The sequence below is a fragment of the Nicotiana tabacum genome, chromosome 23 (genome assembly GCF_000715075.1).
Source record: "Nicotiana tabacum cultivar K326 chromosome 23, ASM71507v2, whole genome shotgun sequence".
In the NCBI taxonomy this organism is placed as follows: domain Eukaryota; kingdom Viridiplantae; phylum Streptophyta; class Magnoliopsida; order Solanales; family Solanaceae; genus Nicotiana; species Nicotiana tabacum.
Window position 1 is genome coordinate 106,739,959 of NC_134102.1, and position 6,890 is coordinate 106,746,848.

Sequence of the window (6,890 nt, forward strand, 5' to 3'; positions counted from 1 at the left end):
GTGTTTTTCACATAAAATACTTGTGTTCTTTACTTTCCGCATTTACTGTTTCAGCAATAGTAGGTTAAGGAACACATAGAAAAATCCGATCCTTCTATAATCAGTTTAGGCAAAATATTGGATACCATAAAAATCAACCCCCTGTGTTGTATTGAAGTTAAAAACATCAATAATAAAGAACAATAAAATTTATAAATAAAAATTGGAGATAAGGAGAAGTTAAGCGAGAAAGAGAAGAAAGCTAAGTAGAAGGAGCTTTTGTTTCTGATGATGGAGAAATGAGTAACCAATGGTGGCTATTTATAGATGCAATTGCATGGCTTCATTTTGTGAAGGGAAGCAACGTGGCTTATGGAATTTGCCACTTTACCAAGGCATTTTGCCATCTTTTTAATGACTTCTAGAAGAGATGTCACATGGTTTTGATTATGACATTTGTCAACAAGGCTTTAAAATATTGCCACAGTCCCCCACTATTTTAAAGACCTTAAAAAATGAACTTGCTGGATTTGTATGGTCCAAATGTAATAGGTTTGGTATCTTTTGGACTATGAACCAAATTTAGATCGATAAAACTTGGCTTATAGAGTTACTGGTGAAATATTATATTTCTATGAACCAATAATTCTTATTTTAAGTCAGAGATTTTATCAATCACATTTTGACCCCCGGTAATTTTGCTGTTCAACACGGTTTTGCGCCCAATAGGCCATGCGCGTGCCTGATTATTCATGAGAGAGCTCTAGTGACTAGGCCAAAATCTCATAGGAGCGGCTCCACTCCTCTCTCATATAGGTGAATTCATCAAGTGTATATTATTTTTAAATACACCACCCATAAGGAATATGAATTCATTAAGAGTTATAACGCAACCTCTCAATTAGTAGGAGTCAAGCTTTCTCTTTTAGTTCTTTAGTGCAAATATCGACTTGTTATTACCCATATGAACCTACTTCGTGGGATCTCTAATCACATAGGTTGAGTTACCATCTCAATTGACAATATGTCGACTTTAAACCCACCTCTTTTGAGGTTTGAAAAATTAATTTTCTTCCCACAGGTTTAGTCAGAGGATCAGCCAAATTTGTCTCTGACTTCACATAATCAATGAAAATTATTCCATCTCTCAGCAGCTGCTTTATGACATCATGTCTTAATTTCATATGTCTACTTTTATAATTAAAAGATTTATTCTTTGCAATAGCTATTGCCGTTTGACAATCACAATGCATTGACACATGAGGCAATACGTCCTTTATTAAAGGAATATTAGCTAAGAAGTTTCTTAGCCACCCAGCCTCAAAACCAGCTAAATCCAGAGCTACAAACTGTGATTCCATAGTCGATCTAGTAATGGTCGTCTGTTTAGCTGATTTCCACGATATTGCACCACCACCAAGGGTGAGTACATAACCACTAGTGGATTTTATCTCATCTGAATTAGAGATCCAGTTTACATCATTGTACCCTTCTAAAGTAGAAGAAAATCCACGATATAGGATACCATAATTTATGGTTCCTCTAAAAAATTTTATTAGTCTAGTTAATACAGATCAATGCTCTCTGTTGGGACTATGAGTATATCTACTTAGTCTACACACATCAGAGGCTATATCACACCTTGTAAATTTATTAAATACATCAGACTCCCAATAATCTGAGCATATATAGACCGAGCCACTGGGTCACCATTATTCCTTTTCAACTGAGAGTTAGCATCAAAAGGAGTGCTCACAGATGTAATATTAAAATATTCAAACTTCTTAAGAAGTCTCTCAACATAATGTTCTTGTGACAACATTATTCCATCTTCATTCCTTATAACTTTAACTCCCAATATTATATTTTCTTCACCTAAATCTTTCATATCAAAATTAGCAGACATAAATAATTTAGTACTTCGCACAATATTTAAACTTGTACCAAATATAAGCATGTCATCATCATACAAACATATTATCACATAACATTGTCTACCACTTTAGTATAAACACATTTGTCCATCTCGACTAAAAAAATTCGTCTCTCAATAAGACTTGTTCAAATTTCTCATACCACTGCTTAGGAGCTTGTTTAAGGCCAAAAAGAGATTTAATTAATTTACAAACTTTATTTTTCAATCCAGGAATGACACATCCTTAAGGAACCATATAAATCTCTTCTTCTAAATCACCATTTAGAAAAACAGTTTTGACATCCATTTGATGGATAAAAAGCTTATGGATTGAACCTAAGGCAATTAAAACTCGAATAGAAGAAATTCTAGTCATTAGTGCAAATGTATCAAAATAATCTATATTTTATTTTTGAGAAAATTCTTTTGCTACTAACCGAGCTTTATATTTATTTAAAGATCCATCAGGATTAAATTTCCTTTTGAAAATCCATTTACAACCAATAGGTTTTGCACCAGGAGGTAAATCAATTAAAATCCATGCATCATTTTTCATGATAGAATCAATTTTAACTTTTATTGTCTCTTTCCAATAATTAGCTTCTGAAGAAGATATGGCTTCAAAATAGTTTGATGGTTCGTTATCGACAAGAAAAGTTTGAAAATCATTTCCATAAGAAAAATATTTCTTTCTATGCCTTTTGTTCCTTCTCAGTTCCTCATTAGAAATAATTTTATTATTTGTTTTAATAGGTGTATGAGAAATTTTATCAAACAGTGAATAAATATATTTAAATAACTCAGCATTCTTTGTCTCAATTATAGTATTGCAATCAAGCACATCACTTTTTAAAACAAGAAATCTATATGCAACACTATGTTCAGCATATCCAATAAGCACACAATCAACAGTTTTAAAACCTATTTTTCTCTTTTTAGGTTCAGGCAAAAGGACTTTAGCAAGACACCCCTACACTTTTAAATTTTTCAAGTTAGGTTTATAACCCTTCCACAATTCATAGTTTCGACATTCATCTTTTAATAATCGAAAATCTACATTAGAATGTTCGGAAGAGTTACCTAAAAATCGTAGATCAAAGATGAAGCAACAGTGATGAACTCAAGGTTTCACCAGAACTTTTGAATTTAATTATACAAGACCAGCTACAACAGAAAATCAACAGCAACTTCAACACTTAAACCCATAAACTAATAAGTTTAAGATTGTCTTCTATGTGGTATTCTATTTTGTAAGTGACATGCAGATAAAATAGTTTCACCCTACAAATTGTCAGGTGCATTAGAACTAACTAGCATATAGTTCATCATCTCTTTCAATGTTCTTTTCAGCTACTCCATTTGACTGGGGTGAATAAGGCGGAGTTACTTCATGAATAATTCCATTATTTTCACAAAAATTATTTAAAGATAAATATTCTCCACCTCTATCATATCTAATTCTCTTGATTTCTCTACTAAGTTGATTTTCAACCTCAGTTTTATAAGAAATAAAAGCATTAAAGGCATCATCTTTATTTCGAAGCAAATACAACTTAGTAAATCTAGAAAGATCATCAATAAAAGTCACATAATATCTTTTACCACCTCTAGTCATAGTCTGCTTTAGATCGCCTAAATCAGTGTGAATCAAGGATAATAATTTAATTTCTCTATTTACAGAAAAATAAGTCTTTCTGGTACTTTTAGTTTCAGCACATATTTCACACTTATCTATATTGTTTGAGTCTAAATCAGATATTAAGCCTAGTGACTGCACTTTTCTTATATATGCGATATTAATATGTCCTAGTCTAGCATGCCATAAAGAAATAGACTCAACCATATAAGCAGAAGCAGTTGCCTTTTCATTGATAACATCAGAAATATTAAGTACAAAGAGTCCTTGGTTACAATAGCCCTTTCCCATAAACACATTATTTTTGGTCATTATAATCTTATCAGATTCAAATGACACTTTCACTCATGCTCTTCCCAGCAAGGATACAAAGATCAAGTTTGCCCTCATAGTAGGAACATGCAGTATATCAACAAGGGCTAAAGTTTTTCTCAAAGTGAGTTTTAGGAGAACTTTACCCTTACCCAAGACTTTGGTAGTACTTGAGTCTCCAAGGTAGACCTCTTCTCTATTATCCTCTACAGAAGTATAAGAAGAAAATGCTTCTCGATTTGCACAAATGTACCGAGTAGCCTCAGAGTCTACTGCCCATTCTTTTGCATGTGCTACAATATTTACTTTAGAAATGACAGTTGCAATTATATCACCTCCTTCAGCTAAGTTAGCCTTAAGAGTATTAGTTTTCCTTTGTCATTTCCTGCTCTGTACCTGCACTGTGAGGCATGATGGCCTGATTTTCCACAAATAAAATAAGAAGCCCTTTTTTCTTTTAAGGTTAGGATATTTAGGCTTGTAACCTTGAGACTTATTCTCGTACCTTTCGCGATTGTTGTTGCTGCTTTGCACTAAGTTTGCTTTAAGAGCTGTCATCTTAGCTTTGGCAAATTCTTTTCTGTTAGAATCTTCAATTAGGATGTGGGTCATGATTTTTTCAGTGGTGAAATTTTTCTGTTTGTGCTTTAAGTTATTTTTGTAATCACCCCATGAGTCAGGCACCTTCTCAATTAGCACTCCAGCATCAAACTTTTCTGATAAAGATATCCCCTCGGCCTTCAAGTCTTCTACCAATTTTTGATATTCGTTGATTTACACGTTCATCTCCTTATCATCTCTCATCTGCCACTAATAAAAGTTTCCTACTATAAATTTTTGTTTTGTAGCATCTTCAGCAGTGGAATTTTTAACTAAGGCTTCTCAAATAGCTTTTGCTTCCTTATAACTGCAATACACGTTAAACAGTTCATTAGAAATAGTTTGTACTATAGTATGACGGCATACTTTATTGACATGCTGTCATGATTCCACTATTTTATTATCAGCGTCTGCACTAGGTTGTGGATGCAGCAGTGCATGTGCAACACCATGGACATCAAGCAGTGATAAAATACGTTCTTGCCAACGCTTAAAATTTTCATTGGCGAAAATTTCAATATTTGACACATCTGGAAACGACCTAGCATATGATAGTGCAACTGGGACTGAAGCAACAAAAGTAGCGCCAATATTGGTGGTATCGGCAGTATTTTTAGTATCAGTATTGTTTAACATAATTTCTTAGATTGTAGTAAAATGACAACGGGAAAATTACAATATGACTGCAATATTATTATTTGTGAGCAGAAATACACGAATTGGCTTGAGTCGTGCTGGACACTATCCTAAGAAACTATTTCAGTAGTGTGAAATGTTTCTCCACGATTAAACATGCCTACCTCTATTTATTTAGAGGATACAGAAATCAGCAAAATTATATTACAATAATCCAACAAGATTGAAAGGAGAATAAAGGGCAAGAAAATTTATAAATAAAAATTGGAGATAAGGAGAAGCTAGGCGAGAAAGAGAAGAAAGCTGAGTAGAAAGAGCTTTTGTTTCTGATGACGGAGAAATGAGTAACCAATGGTGGCTATTTATAGATGCAATTGCATGGCTTCATTTTGTGAAGGGAAGCAACGAGGCTGATGGAATTTGCCACTTTACCAAGGCATTTTGCCATCTTTCTAATGGCTTCTAGAAGGGATGTCACGTGGTTTTGATTATGACATTTGTCAACAAGGCTTTAAAATATTGCCGCAACATATACGGTTGATTTCAAAGAGAAGATTACGATAGATAAAGATTTGTACAAAAACAATATATTTTTCCCAGCCCGGAGCACAAATATTTTGCATTCACGCAGAGTTCGGGAAAGAGCGTAAACAACCAATCCTAATGCAAAACTTAGTGGCTTGATAAATTCTTTGAATAGATTAAAAAGATGCACATAAATGATTTCAACTAATGTATGATTGATATGTAATTAAATGATTAATTGAAAATAAAAGTCATTGTTAACACATACAAAGACATTTTTTGTTTCTATTTGAAAAAAAGGTATAAAATTAGTGATTTTGAAAAACGATAATAGGTAATTTTCAAGTATACATGTAATTGAATAGAAGACAACAAGTGTATTACACCTGCTACCGAAATGCACATCCAGCTCTGGTTGTGCAACACAATTGTGAGCGACATTTCATCAATCAGTTTGTGAGCATCTATTTCTCCACCATCACCAAGACACTGAACGGAATCTATAGAACAGATTCTCCGCATCTTTACTTCACAATTAGCGAAACAGCGAAAACGAATCAAATCTTAAATGGATAAAACAATGATAAGAAAGAGTAAAACCAAACATTCTAACAATATAAAATGGGAAGCACGGACTACTTTAGAACTCACGCAGTCACGCAGTGAGCACAAAGCGAATTATTCTTTCGCCTTTTACTAAAGAATACCGTGTGTGCGCTGCATTTAGTGGCATATGCCTATTTTTGGAGGGGTTCTCTTCTTTGAGTACCCCTACAATTCTAGTTTCAGTCTTGCTTATGTTTGATAAAATGTTCTTCATATTTAGATGGTGAAACAATTCAGAGTATAAACTGAGGAATAAATTATATTCTTGAAAACTATATTGATAAACTGTTTATCTAACTTAGGCCTCATTTATTTTTTTTAAGATTAAGACGTCTGAATCTGAATACACATCTAAATATCAAGATGTGTATTAATATTAAGACATCTGAATCTGAATACACAACTGAATATTAAGACGTGTATTAAGATCTGAATACTAAATGATTAAGACTGTTTGATTTTTAACATCTGAATGTATAAGATTTATCTTTATTTGAAAATTAATAAACATAAAATTCAAATGAAATATTAATTAATCTAATTTCTATCAACAAAATATATAATTTTTTAAAATATGATAGATGTTGGTGGTGATGGCTAACGGGTGAATGCCGACTAGAGGTGGTGGTTGGTGGTAGTTTTGATTGATGGTGGTGGTTCAGGGTAGTAGCTAGTGGTGAT

General features: G+C 33.1%; 1 non-coding gene across 1 annotated transcript; it reads left to right on the forward strand.

The window, feature by feature from the left end:
• Nucleotides 1–6,256: 6,256 nt before the first annotated feature.
• LOC142177687 (U5 spliceosomal RNA) lies at nt 6,257–6,373 on the forward strand. Its single transcript, XR_012706255.1, has one exon. It is a non-coding gene; the product is annotated as a U5 spliceosomal RNA (small nuclear RNA).
• The last annotated feature ends 517 nt before the right edge of the window (nt 6,374–6,890 follow it).